At 46.2% G+C, this 15515-nt stretch overlaps 1 protein-coding gene across 3 annotated transcripts in view; it reads left to right on the plus strand.

The window, feature by feature from the left end:
- LOC117220279 (uncharacterized) overlaps positions 1 to 15515 on the plus strand; it is a 350048-nt gene that overhangs the window by 110251 nt on the left and 224282 nt on the right. The window lies entirely within an intron of this gene.

Consider the following 15515-nt stretch of genomic DNA (forward strand, 5'->3'; position numbering starts at 1 on the left):
CGAATATACTCGTCGTAAGTCGAAATGTTGCATTTCCTAAATGACGAGTATACTCGTTGTAAAACGAAATGTTGGCATTTCTTTAAGACGGGTATAGTCGTCGTCAGACGAAACGTTGCACTTTTTAAATGACGAATATACTCGTCAAAAACTGATAAAGAGAAGTATATATTACATTATAATATTTTATAAAAATGTTCGTACAATGATATATTATATACGTATAAATTATACATTTGATAAAAGTGTATCACACAAAAGCGTCAACAAAATCTGAAGAAAATGAAACACATACGCTATAATTACGATAACTTGCACACACTTCAAAGATATTTCAACATGCTGCCCGGTTAAAATGTAGTACGGCCCACACCGAGACGTCTACCGTAAAAGCTATCGCTATCGAAGAATCGTTTTTAAATTGTGTTAAAAATGTTTGCGCAAACGTTCAACGATGCAGGCTTGTTTTGAACTTTCGTGATCGAGGCAAGAGAATCTAAAGAGAGAGAAAGAGAGCGAGCGAGCGCGCGCGCGCGCGGTACCCCCAGGTTAGTACGCACCTGCGTGCGAATATATCCGCGGTGGAGCAACCACTCATTGTTTCTCTTCTCCTCTGTGGCGTGTGTTGCAGAACGACGAGTGATTTACGAGGTGCACCGGTCGCGCGGCGGTAATATGCGCTTTGCCCGAAGGGGCTGCCAGACAATTTTGTGAAAGGCAGAGCGAGAGAGAAGGCGCTGGCGAAAGAGAGCGAGAGAGAGGAGAGAGAGCGCGAGGGAATCCTTTAGGATGCGTGCAAATACTTTAACGTCTAATTGATTCGGTTACATTGTGCCTTCTCTTTGGAAGGCGGGAACCCTCCGGCTCTGGTCTTCTTATAGAGACATTCTCGGTGCTCCCCTCTGCGAGCGTCAGCGTTTCAGTTATCAGCTGAAAAATAATTATTCTACCTACGGTCGCGAGTCAAGGTTGCGTCTCTTTACGAACGCGAACGGTCTGGCAAAGTTTCTCCGGCAAAGTCCCGGGGACTCTCGTTCCTCCCATTCGTCGGCCATTTCTGAAATCCGCGGAACCCTCTCGAGATCGTATCGGTGGTCGAAAGTAATTCCGGCGAGAAATTCGACGGCGAAGTTTCTACTCGTTCCCGTGCGAGCAAAGAAAGTCGGAGGATGATCGCGAGCCCGGAGGAACCGGCGTGCCAGGTAATTAAAAGCGTAAAAAGCTAACGGTGCGGCTGGATCGCGAATTATAGCTGATGCATACGCAACAGGCTGCGGCGCGCGACGCTCCGCGGATATGATAAACGATCTTGCGTTCCCGCCGCGCCGATCGCCATCGCGAAAAGTCCTGACGTAAGTCGATGGGACGGTGGTTGAACCTTGGAAAGCCTCGCGAAACCTCTCCGGATGAAAACGAACACGAGCGCGTTGCAGTCGCGCGCGACGCGCCGGAGAAAGCATTTTAAAGCGGCGTTCGAAAATGACGATTCGTCGAAACGTTTCTGTTCTTGCTCGCGATTATTGGACTGCGGATGTTATTTTTATTTAATCACGAAGACGCGAGAGGAATATATTAGGTCTAAAGTTGTTAGGTCAAAGTTTGTAGTACACAGTTTGTTAGGTCAAACGTCGCACGTTTGCGAAGTGGAAGAAAATAATACATTTTTCATACATTTAATAATATTTGTTGTAATAATGATTATCGATAAGGGAAAACTTTCTTTCACTATTTACAATTGTTGAATGTTTTTGACACTACAGAGTGTCCCGAAAATGTCTCGCAATCCGGAAATGACGGGTTCCTCGGATCATTTGAAGCAACTTCTTCGTTTACAAAAGTTTTCTCCGAGGCACCGTTAACGAGTTATTAACGAAAAACAGTGACAAATAAGAATCGAGTACGGCTGACGCGAGGCGGCCGAGCCAACCAGCGCACGAAGCCCAGTTCCGCTCATTGGCTCGGCCGCCTCAGCCGTACTCGCCTCTCATTGGTCACTGTTTTTCGTTAATAACTCGTTAACGGTGCCTCGGAGAAAATTTTTGTAAAGGAAAAAGTTGCTTCAAATGACCCGAGGAACCCGCCACTTTCGGATTGCGAGACATTTTTGGGCATCATGTAGATACCAAACTAGACAAAATTCTGATTTCAGTTCCCGACGTTATAGAAATACAATATTTCTAGGAGAAATTTTTGGGTACACCTTTTTTTATCGAAGTACAGTAATGTCTCCCTTACTGACGCTCAGATTGTCCACTAAATTGGGTAATTTGGGAAGAGGAGATAACTATAAAAATAAACCGCAAGGCTCGAATAATCGCATCTCCTCTTCCAAATTGTCCATTTTTGTGCGCAATCCGGGCGTCAATTAGAGAGACATTGCTGTATACGTTATAACATAAATCATAGAAAGTTGAAATAAATTCAGTCTTAGCATTGTTACGAAGCGATATATGTATATTAGTCGCCTTTAGGGCACGGTAGTTCTACAGTTAATCGAACAAAACAATTATTCTATAACTTTTTCTCCATTTTGTTTGCAACAGTCCCCGTTCCAAACGAATTGGCGAGGATACATTGTCGTCGACATCGAGCGCGTCGAGTTTCGAAAATTACACACTCGTGCACGGTCTTATTAGCAGAGATCCGCGACGTAGGAGGCAAGTGGACACCCATTACCGGCTTCAGGTATCGCCTTTGCGAGAGCATGCGTCCGAGGATTTCGTTGATGAAGATAATTTTCCCGGAGCAAAAAGGCTCGGCGAAGGGTTTCGCCGCGAGGATCTGCGCGCAGACGCGAAAGAAATTGAAGCGACGATGATCGCCGATCGATTTTTCGCGAGAAAAAGCGGAGAGCTCTCTGGCTGTTGATAATGATACCGGGAAGCCGAAGGTCGCGGGGCAGCGCGCGGGACCCGTTTGTTTCTACTATTTTCAATAATTTCCGGCTGGCTCGGGCGCGCCTTCGCGCGACAGCAGCAACGATAATAAGGTCGATCGCGGCAACACGGAGCTGGTAATTGACAATCGGGCGCAACAGAGTCGTACAAAGTTGCGGCCCGGACGGTGGAAGGCGGTAATCACGGGGGGGGAGGGAGGGCCGGGGTCGGTTGGAATTTTTGTAGCGGGCGTTTGCGAGTCGGTGGACGAGGGACGATTTGATGGCCGATAAACGCGATAATATAGGAGACGAGACGGGACGGGACGGGACGGGACGGGACGGGATGGGACGAGATGCGTATAAGCCGAACGATGGAGCAGGCGTGACGCGACGTGGAAAACGAGCGATGCGTGCGGAGAGTGCAGGATTTACGCTTTACCATAAATTGTGTCACTCGCGAGTACGTCGACGGGCCGCGCCGGGAATAAAATCCGCGAGGATAGGCGGTGTGTCGTTCCGTCGAAGGCCTCTCAAATTAATTAAAAGACGCGACGGCGCGGAGAGATACGAGGGTCGCTCGCGAAATAAGAACCGGCCGGCAGTCGGAAGATCTGCGACGACAATTTTTCTTTTTTTAAATGTGCTGCCCGTTTTATCTCTTCTCTTAAACTTGCATTTTCGGGGTACAGTGGAATTTTCAGTATTCGAAATAATAAGGAGACGAAGTTGTTCCGACGAGGGCGTTTTAGTGGAGCTTTTTTTACATCGAATTTCGTTTGTTCGAACGGAAACCGAAATTTTTAAGCGAAAGCGACTTTATTCCTTTGAAAAGAAACTTATATTTCGTAGATTTGAAAGAAGACTTAACTTTCGGTATTCGAAATAAGAGAGCGACGAAATTGTTCGGATGAAGTTTTATAGGAGCTTTTTTTACATCGACTTCCATTTTTTCAAACGGAGACTTAAATTTTTAACTGAAAGCGACTTTATTCCTTCGAAAAGAAACTCACACTTCATAGATTTGAAAGAAGACTTAACTTTCGGTATTCGAAATAAGAGAGAGACGAAATTGTTCGAACAAAGTTTTATAGGAGCTTTTTTCATATCGACTTTCATTTATTCAAACGGAAACTTAAATTTTTAACTGAAAGCGACTTTATTCCTTCGAAAAGAAACTCACACTTCATAGATTTGAAAGAAGACTTAACTTTCGATATTTGAAATAACAGAGAGACGAAATTGCTCGGATGAAGTTTTACAGGAGCTTTTTTACATCGACCTCCATTTATTCAAACGGAGACTTAAATTTTTAACTAGAAGCAATTTTATTCCTTCGAAAAGAAACTTACACTTCATAGATTTGAAAGAAGACTTAACATTCAGAATCCGAAATAACAGAGAAACGAAATTGTTCGGATGAAGTTTCACAGGAGTTTTTTTTACATCGACTTCCATTTATTCAAACGGAGACTTAAATTTTTAACTAAAATCGACTTTATTCCTTCGAAAAATAACTTACATTTCATACATTTAAAACAAGACTTAAATTCTTTGCACGAAGAAGAGAAAATTAAAAGTTCATTTAATCTCCTAATTATCTCTTTGGCTGCTAAATAAAATCCCATTTACGGCAGAAACAAGTGAGAAGAGTATCAACGTGCTATTTTCGTGTTAAAACGCTCGAAGCAAAAAATCGTTATTTTGCATAAAGATCCCCAATCTAATAACGATTTCGATGTCGCGGTAATGTTTCGAGTGGACATACAGCACTAAACGTGTCGCATCCAACGTTCGGATCGTTCGATTGTTAATCGAACAACCGAGTACGGAGAACAGTCTCTGTCCCGTGGCAAGTAAGAAGAAGAAGAAGCAGAAGAAGAAGAAGGAGGGGTGAGGCAGTAACACGGTCATGTTCCATGCAAACGCTTTCGTGTCTCGGTTGACAGTAAGTCGGCATTCCATTGGATCGAGGGTGCGTGTCTCGTCGATTTTCCGTGGACGGACGAGGCAATTAAAAAACACGACCGGCAACCAGTTTCCTGAAAGCGCCGGGACACGTAGCGCGACTTCCTCCTCCGCGTCTGCCGACGACTGCCTTCTTCAGGATGTCCACGGGACGTTTAGATTTTCCAAGAGGAGAAGAGGCCTGCTGGTGTCCCTTCACCTTCTGTTTGTGCGCCCACGGTCACGTAACGCGAGAAGAAAGGGAAGAGAGAACCGGAGGTAGGTTATTAGCGATCGATCCCGGCCGATCCGCGGCGATCCACGGCGAGCTTCGAACCGCGGGATAACAAATTGTTGTCGGACCAGTTTCTCGAATTCGAGGAATCGTCGCGCCGAGTCGCGGGAAAAAGATGAACGCGGGGATCGTATCGGGGACGAGATCGGGATCGGGACCGGGATCGGATCGTGTGGGATCGGGCTGGTACGAATCGGATCGGATCGGGTTGGCAGAAGACCGACCGGCCCTAGAAGTGGAGGAGAAGACCCGCGATGACGCGCGCGCACTTCGAGGGCCTCTCCCGCCTTCTCTTAGCGGAGCGCATTCCTCTTGTATTCCGTGGAATGATTATCAAGGTCGACGCGCGGTATCGCCGTCCGGGCTCTGCGGGCGCATCGCCGATCGCATCTCACGATCCGCTAGATCACGATCCGCCGGCTGGCAGCCGCGGCGCACCGATCCGACGGGCGCGCGATCCAAATGAATCGGACGCGTCCCCGAAGAATGCAATTAAATCGCGTTCCCTTTCAACGGAGGACATTAGTCGCGATCGCGATGCCAGCCGACGATCCGCTCTCGCGAACATTGTTGCGCCGGGCGATCGGTCGTCGCGCCGGCCTCGATCGCGCTCGAGATTACGCGCGGGAAAAAGCGAGAACCGCGGAGCCTCGCCGATGAAGAGAGAGAGAGACGCGCTCGATCGGTGCAAGGTGCAGCGAGATCGAACGCGGCCGCCTGTCAAACGACCGGTTTCGGATCCTCCTTGTTACGATTATTGAAATTACGAAGACGCTGTCGTGGGAAATGAGAGTGCCGTGCGGGAACCCCGTCGAATCGGATCTCGCCGACGCCACGGATCCGACTGTATATACTCGAACGGAACGTTTTAATCGGCGTGGCGAGAGGGGGGCGGCGAGGGAGAATCGACGAAGCCAGGAAACGTGTATCGCGGATGCATAAATCGCGGCCGGTTGCAATCGCCGCGCCGATTGCCCATAAATATTCTAACGAAAGCTGTTGCTGTTAGTCATAGTTTGCGGGGCCGTGGCCGGCGTCGGGAGCCCGGCCTAATCGATTCCCCGGAAAATTGCTTCGCGCGTTTATGGAAGATTACCATTAGTCTACTTTGTTAGAATTCCGCGAGGCAGCTTGCTATTACTAGGCTAGGCTCGCGGTACGCCGCTCGCGTTACGCCGCTCGTGGATCGTTGCTCGCGGGGTCGCGACAGGAACCTGGGCGAAATTACGGAATTATCCTGTTAATCAATTGCGGAGTCGCTAAAGTGTTGGCCGGTCTGTCGATGCGCATAATGAAACGGTACGGGTAATCGTCTTAGCCTTGGTTCTGGCCTCGAGAGACTCTCCCTTCGAGGCTGTTCGGGGCAGTTCGAAGCTTCTTCGAGGATCGAGGAGAGTGCCGCGTCGCCCCGAGATCATCGATCTGCATCCGAGCAGTCGCGTCTCGCCTGCAAAAAAATCGCAGAACACGCATATACGTACACGCGCAACCCGTATCCCGTACGGGCTGGAACAAGAGGACGATAATTGACAGCATTATTTTCTTGCAAATGGAGTAATTACGATGTGCTCCCGCGCGCCGGATAATAATAACATTATCTCGACGAGGAATAATTACGGCGCAGCCTTCGCGCGACCGGGATAGTAGGACAGAGGCCGTGGATTCTCCTCCTTCTCCTCCTCCTCCTCATCCTCCTTCTCCTCGGGAAGACAAGAGGAGATCGCTCGCGTCAATTTTAACGCTAACGATCGCCATAAACGCGGCGGAGTCGGGCCTGCTCGGGCTGCGTCGGCCTAGGACGACCTCGGAAACGTTCGAACAATCGCCGGCAGGCCGGCAATTAGTCCGAAATGGCCATTCCCAATTACCCGGGGAATAATAGACAAGCCGAATCCCGAGCGCGGCGTTGCCCGACCGAAAAAGAAAAGCCGCGTAACGAGCCATTGTCGGGGCAGAACGAGCTGCACTTTTCGCGGGAACTCGCTTTACGACGGACAACGCAACGATGATCGAACTATAAATGCTCGTAACCACGGGCAGCATCGAACTCGCGTGCGATTTTCGAATACTTGTGAAAAGGGTGTAATAGTATGAATAGATATGATAATAGCAAATAGGTAATAATAGCGTTTTATTCTTGTATAGAGATAAAGAATTCTTTGTTACGAATAGAAGAGAGGTAAAAGGAGAGGAGATTTTGTATAGAAGTATACACGAGCACACTAAAAATCAAAATAAATATATATATATTTATAATATTTATATTATAAATATAATATAAATATAATATTAATATTAGTATTATATATATTTATTTTATGATATTTGTTTATTTTGATTTTTAGTGTACTCGTGTATACTTCTATACAAAATCTCCTTATATATATAATATATGCAACGATCGGACGGCGAATCTTTATGCAAAATAAAAATTGTCTACCTCGAATACATTATGTATCTTGCTCAGTTTTCTCGTAGATAAATCTAATCTGTTGCCTAATAATGATACAATACAAAAGGTAAGAAATAGTGTTACATATACAGGGTGTCCAAAAATTATGGTATTTCCAGGAAATGAGGGGTTCCTCAGATCATTTGAAGTAACTTTTTCCTTAGCGAAATTGCAATCCGCGGCTTCGTTTACGAATTATTAACGAAAAACAGTGACCAATGAGCGGCGAGCTTGGCTGGCGCGCGGCGGCCGAGCCAACGAGCGCACGGAGCTCGGTCCCCTAGCGCCGAGCGAACTTGCCTCTTATAGGTCAGTGTTTTTTTTATGAATAATTCGTCAACGATGCCTCGGAGAAAATTTTTGTAAAGGAGAAAGTTGTTTCAAATCACCTGAGGAATCCCTCATTTCTCGGAAATACCATAATTTTGGGACACCCTGAATAATAAATACATAGTGGACGTAATAAGTACGTACGTAGTACAGGGAATATAACAAATGGAAGATCATCGGACATTCAATTAATACCGCGTTGTTAAAATGAAAATACGAAAGAAGGATTAATGAAAAATGGCAGAAAAATTGAGATTATAAAACGGTGAACGGTAACAGAAACAATATAACCGTGTTAGAAAGATGAGAAAGAGCTTCGGAAATAATTAAGAAGCGATCCACAGCGATTTGCATTAACTAGTACACATATGAAACAATTATGTTAACCGTACAACGTATGTTCGGGAAGAAATCTAAAAATATGCCTCTAAGATAATAAGAAGGTGCATGGAAAATTTGTCCAAAATGTCAGAACAGTTGACACGACAATTGATGATTTTTTGAACAAATAATACGCGATTTGTTTGCATTTATTTGTCGATCGCGATAAAGATTTGCGCGGTCTTTCCGTTAACGGCGCAGCAGCGAAAGGCAGTTCCGCTAATTCCATTAGCGATGCAAAACTCCGGTTATTCCATCGACGATTCGAGGAGGATCCAATCGATTTTCGAGATCCCTAAGCTGAAGGGTCGCCGATCGATGGGACGCGACGCCCACCGAAGCGGTGCTCCTCGTATCCCAAGAATGCTTAATCAATCGTAATTAAATAAGCAGTGGCATAACTCAAGGATCTACGAGAGCATCGATCGTAAATCACCGGCTGAGATGCAATTAACTCGTCCGTCGAGATATCGGCGTTAGGGGGGAGCCGGGCAACGGCTTGCAGCCTGCAATAGCAGCGCCGGAAGAGGCAACGGCAGAAGCAACCCGGAGACGCCGAATTATCGGCAAAAGCAATATGTATTCCGCGGCTCGATTTCACCGGGCCCCGCGATCGCGATTAATTAACCGGCCAGAGCGGAAACGCCGCGGGCCATCGAGGAAATGAAATTCGAAAGTGGATAGGGTCGCGAGCATTGCGCAAGCCGCGACGGATTTTTCGTCTCGGTGACGAAATTCGGGGCGGGTCCGGGCGGGCCGGGGCGTCGCGATCTTCTCGAGATCTCTAAAATACCGTTTAATGTTCTGGTCCATATTCCAGCAGTTTCTAAATGTTCTGTTCGCGTCGTTTCGGTGGAGCGTTTTATACGAAGGCATTTAAAACGTAATTTTTTTCGACGATTCTGGTTGAGAAGTTCTTGCAACACCGTTTGAAAAGTTAATTTAGTAAATTTAATTTAAAATGAAATAAGCAAATAATTTAGTTAATTTAGTAAAAAAAGTAATAATGACTTTGTTTTAAAATTAGTGTTAAATATAATTCTATGAGAGCAAACATTCAATACGATTTTTAGTATAATTCTAAATCAAGTCGTACAGTCGAGACGAAATCATATGGAACTCGATGTCAGATTAGTGTTCAATGAAATTCTATTGGAGCAGAAATTCGATACGATTTTCACTTTTTTCTTTACAATTTAGTACAATTCGAAATCAAGTCGTACAGATGAGACAGAATCATACTAAACTTTGCATTAAATTGAAATTATAATGTTATTGCACGCTCCTCTTCAATATAATTACTACACCGATTTTACGTAATTTTGACTAAAATAATTAGGTTCGAATTTAGTACAATTCGAAATCAAGTCGTACAGATGAGACAGAATCATACTAAACTTTGTGTCAAATTAGAATTTATAATGATATTGCACGCTCCTCTCAAATATAATTACTACACCGATTTTACGTAATCTTGACTAAAATAATTAGGTTCGAATTTAGTACAATTTGAAATCAAGTCGTACAGAAGAAACAGAATCATACTAAACTTTGCATTAAATTGAAATTATAATGTTATTGCACGCTCCTCTCAAATATAATTACTACACCGATTTTACGTAATCTTGACTAAAATAATTAAGTTCGAATTTAGTACAATTCGAAATCAAGTCGTACAGGTGAGACAGAATCATACTAAACTTTGCATTAAATTGAAATTATAATGTTATTGCACGCTTCTCTTAAATATAATTACTACACCGACTTTACGTAATTTTGACTAAAATAACTAGATTAAATACGAAACTGTGAACGCCTTAGAGGAATTGAAGAATGTGTTTCTAACGCGTGCAGCTTATTAAAACGACTAAAATAGGAAAGTCATTCAAATCAGACTAAAGTTTCTCGCGATCGGTGCAGACAATCTTTACATTCCATAAAAATCCGCGGTCTAGTAATTACGTTTGTAATAGACTTCGATTAAAATCTCTCACGAAATACTGTTCTCTAAACGATCACAGAGCACCGTTCAAACTGACCGGTTTCACACTTGTTCTTTTATAGTTGCTGAAATTATAAAGACCCCTCCACGGGAAACGATCGAATTTCCATAATCCGGGCATGCATTATAACAAAAAACGGCGCGGGATCTGACTAAAAAGAAAGAGTCCTCCCGTTCTCATAAATCAATGTTACGATTAAGATGGAAGCATACGAATGTCGCGTCGCGTGAAATCACGCGACATTCAAAGGATGCGTACTTCAATCGCTTGAGATCTATTAGGAACGGATCAGGATGACCTCGCGCGATCTCGCGTGATTTCCTATGATTTCACGCGACGCGATCCGTCCCGAACCGATCCGAAACAATAAAAACACGCAGGAACTCTCTCGCATTCCTCGGGTGTCACGTAATCTCACGTAATTTCACGCGTCGCGCGCGACATCGGCGCGCTTCTACCGTTAGCGTCGGCGCGGATTGTCGCTAATTGGAGAGGAAGTAACGGTGACGCGGCATGAAATTAGTCGGCCGATCGCGGCGATCATTAAATCGGAATCGGTGCGAGATCGTGAAAAGAAAGCGGAGCAACAAAAGCCGCGCGAAGGTGTCGCAACGAGTCCCAGCCGCGGCCTCCCGATCGATCAACTCTCCGTTGGGAGCCCGCGAGCGTTGCGTAACCGGGCAATTAGCCTCGATACTAACGAGAAGATCAACCTGCCGCGCGCGTGTCGCAGCCAGCGACCTTTCGAAAAATCGTCGACGAACGTGGTGTACGTCAGCGGCCTGGCATTGTTCCGTGGAAGCCGCAACCTTGTCCGGCGTCGGTTTCGTAGCCGCGTCTAGGGCCGTGTAATAATTCAGGTACACCGGTAGAACCGGCGGACGTCCAATTATTAATAATTACCTGTCGCTCTTATGGCGAAACGACAGCTAAATACTGGCTCGGTCTTGTCCCGTCGAACGAGCCGGCGATAAATTAACATCGCGACGATAATCGTCAGCTCTCTTGGCCGGCTTAGTTTCGTCGGCGCGCCGATGGAATAACTTTGGTTCACGGTGCCGGACGCCCATTATCGCTTCTGGAATAATTGTCGATAAATTTCTGCGTCCCGCGGGGGCCCCGCGACAGGGCCCAGGGCCGTACGGGCCCGGCGCGCCCACGTACCGAGCCTGCGTTTGTCCACCTCCGGCGGAAAGCGACCAATCAAGATGCGCAGATAAGTCCCGCGGAGGCCCCGCACGCTATCACCGACGATTACCGGGGATTTATGCTCCCGCGGGCCCCGAGAAACGTCACTCCTCGGCCGTGCTTCCACGCTTTCGCACGCAACATTGTCCGCGCAAAAATCCCGACCTTCTTATCCAAAAGTCTATCGTCTGTCAAACGGCGGAATTTTATACGGACGATCTTGGACGTCCTTACGGTGTTCGGAAAAACTCACGCTAATGGCCTTCTTCGGGTCGTCGAGACCGCTTGGAAGCTAATCGGTTGTCTATTAACCTTCAAATTTGGATAGATAAGATATTTTGGAAATTCGCGGTAAAATGTGACAATGCCGGCAACGATGCGAAGCACAATTTTGATTATAGGATTATATAGAAATCGACTTAGCCGGAAGAGAAACGAAAGAAAAATGTCGATGGTTACTTTTTAGAGAAAGCAATTCCCTTTGAACAGTTTTGTTGAGTCATGCCAACATAATAAGTGGTCGATATAAATTAGTTTATTTATCAAGATATCGACTAATTGATTTATCGATCGAAAGATCCTCAAGAAAAGTGGACTTCCATACAATGCAACGTCTTTAAATTGATTATACGAAAGGGTATAACAAGCAGTATGAAACTACAGCGGAAAGTAATATCGATATTTATATTGATTGATTTACACGTACACTAATTATTCGTTTATCTTGACAAATTTTACGGACGCGTTTACGTGTCACAATAACCCGAAACGGACGACCCGACTGGATCGATGCAATTAATTTTACGAGAAACCCGTTCGCCACATCGAAAGCAAGCAAAATGTAATAAAGTCGATTCCAATAAGGCGGCAATGAAAAAAAAGTTGCATAAGCTTAATACACGGTCTTGGTTGCGCGGACCCGAAACAACCGTAAAAGGGTTAAACGAAGAAACGCTAGGAAATAGTCGAACGCGCGGCGAGCTGTAAAACGCAAGTTTTGAACGACGCGGAGAGTTTCCAGCTGCCGTGACTCGGGTCGGCCTCGAACAGGCAATTTTCCAGTATGAAACTCTGAAAACTGCCTCGGTATCTGTTACACGTTCAATTTGTATCCCGCGAGATTTATCGCTCCGGGGATAGAGATGGGAGAACAGGAGCGGTCTGCGAGACAGTTAACGCGGAGAACGGGTCCGCACGGTCGCAGAACCGTGTCAATACGCAAGCAGAATGCGAGCCAGCCGGCGCAGCAGGAGTGGGCTTGGTTTAACGGCCGGCCCGGAGCCCGCTGGAATGCAAAACCGCGATGCAATAATCGTCGTTTAACTACCGCGGGAGCGCGGCAATTATTCCAATAATTTCGGGTCGCGCAAAGGTCCGCCGTAATCCTTCGGGGGCCCGCTCGATTACGGTGCCCGGCAACGCTGCTCCCTCAAGATCGATCGAAATTCAGAGAAACTACGTAAAGTATCGGGTTGAGTCACCAGTAATTGCTATTCTTTTGCGGCACAGCTTTATTATTCTTCGCGGCAGTTTTTTTTCCCCTATTCAATAGCGTGCCGAGACGCGAGAGAGCTGCGGATTTTTCTATCCGCTCTGCTGTTTGATCTATGCTCTTGTGGACTTTCGTTTCCCGCGGCTCTTTTGTTCTTACACCACGTTTACACCCTTATTATTACCTTGTATACACAGAGTGTCGAATAATGTCGCGCAATTCAGAAATAGGGGTTCCTGAGGTTATTCGAAGTAACTTTTTCCTTAGCGAAAATTCGATCCGCGGCTTCGTTTACGAGTTATTAGCGAAAAACACTGACCAATGAGAGGCGAGATCGGCTGACGCGAGGCGGCCGAGCCAGTGGGCGGGACTGGACTTGGTGCGCTCGTTGACTGGCCCGCCTCGCGCCAGCCGAGCTCGCTTCTTATTGGTCACTGTTTTTCGTTAATAACTCGTAAACGAAGCCGCGTATCGAATTTTCGCTAAGGGAAAAGTTACTTCAAATGATCTCAGGAATCCACCTACTCCGGATTGCGAGACATTTTTGGGACGCCACGTATATGTTCCGTAAGTCAATAGACTCATTAGTAGCTTACAGACAACCGTTCAAAATTAGGTGCCAACAACAAACTGTAACTACAGTTGCCCGCAAAAGTGTTCGTACGCCTTTTAAAACGCAATAACTATTTTAGAACTGAACAAAATGACTTGAATCTTTTTAGATGATAGAGGGACTGAAATGGTCCTTTTTAAAAAATACAGACCTAAAATCTGGAGTGAAGACAAATATTAAAATCGATTGAAAATCTTCGGTCCAAAAAACTTACTATCAATTTTAACACTTTGGGAACGAATGATGATAACGATCGTCACAATGATGACATCGGAATTGCATATCTTACTCTAGAAGTTGCAGACCTATGTATAACATGATTTAAAGCCCAGGTATATTGTTCACTTTTGCCATTGTGCCAGCGTTTGACACATAATCCTAATTCTCTAAGAAATATTTTCTCGGCAATAAAAAATCGTTCGACGAAATGACGCGATCACAACTTATACTAACTAAGCAGGTGTCCTAATACTTTCGCAGTCGATTGTACACCTCGCATCATAATCGCGACACGATAAGAATGTACGAAACGAACGTTGTCGTGCACAGCTTTCGACGAGCTGCCGCTTTTGCAGCGAGGATTTCCCATGGTTGCGCAACGTCCCCGAAACCGCGACGGTTCCCGGCGTGATCCATGGCGGACTCCCATGGCATGCGAAGCATCCCGCCGAGGGAAGAGAGTTCCTCGTTCTCGGCGCGGGGCGCTCGTGCCGCGTTCGGGGGCCCGGCGAAAAATATTGCGGCCCGTCCGCAATTAATACGGGCGCGGGCCCGTAAGATAGCCGGGGCCGGAGAGCGCCAGGGAGCTGTTCCGAGAATGATTATCTTAACTTATATTTCCACGAAATTCCGGGGTTGTAACGGGCCACGCCGCGAGCCGAGAGAGCCGCGCGCGCGCGCGCGCTCGCTTGTACATCGGCCCGAGTATTTATATGGCGGCGCGAAGAGGGCAGGGGCGATCCGCGGTCCCGCGATCCCCGCTTTTACACGTGTTAGTTACGACGTGCCGCAACTAACGACGCTACAACCGCATACGAGCGCGTACAACCGCGTACGAGCGCATACAAGCGCAGCCATCGCTGGACAACTTGAAGCCGTAAAGGCGACTCTCGCGATCCGTCGACTGCTTTACGACGGTGGCACCAACGGAATATTAAATGCTACGGTGGAAGCGATATCGGTGACCCGTGCAATCGGCCACCGAGGCTCCCGCCGCGGAATAATTGCCATTATCCGTCTCCGCGGCGCTGTAACGGAATCCTCTCGCCGTGAAACGCGTCGCTTCTTCGACGACTCTGTCGCGGCCCGAGATCCGCCTACAATTCTTCGCGAGCTCCAGTTCGCCGCCACATCGCTAATTAACGAATTACAGGAGGTACAGTTGCATCCCGTACGACGCGGACTCGAAAGTTATCTCGCGAATCGGTGCACAAGGTGGACAGGAATTCGCGGTGGAATCGAGCAGGGAGTGATTCTACGCGAAGAAATAAGAAAAGAAGTTAGTATAATATTTCTTTATCCGGGGCTCCGTTTTCCAGAATATCGACTTTAATGTGTGTTCAGCCTTCGCGGAGGATTTATTCAGATCGTTTATTCTTCTGTCGCAGTTGTCTTCGTTTATTACGCGGTTGAAGCAGGACAAAGTGTTCGCAGTGATAATTAAGCTTTTATTGCTTATTAACTACTTTCTATCGCCACTTTCTATCTGCTACAATACAGTACGATGTTACAAGTCTCTCGGTGAAAATGTCCTTCACGGAATTATTTGCTAAGATCTGAGAAGTAGTTTTTTTTACGTTGATCTGGTATATCTTCATTTAATTTAATTAGGATACGCAAAACGCAAGAACGTTGAAGAAGCAATCGAGGTCGTGCAACTTTACTTTTCAATTTTAATTTGATCAAGTGAAGCACTCCGATCTTCGTTTGATTAGATGTA

This window comes from Megalopta genalis, chromosome 1, assembly GCF_051020955.1.
Source record: "Megalopta genalis isolate 19385.01 chromosome 1, iyMegGena1_principal, whole genome shotgun sequence".
In the NCBI taxonomy this organism is placed as follows: domain Eukaryota; kingdom Metazoa; phylum Arthropoda; class Insecta; order Hymenoptera; family Halictidae; genus Megalopta; species Megalopta genalis.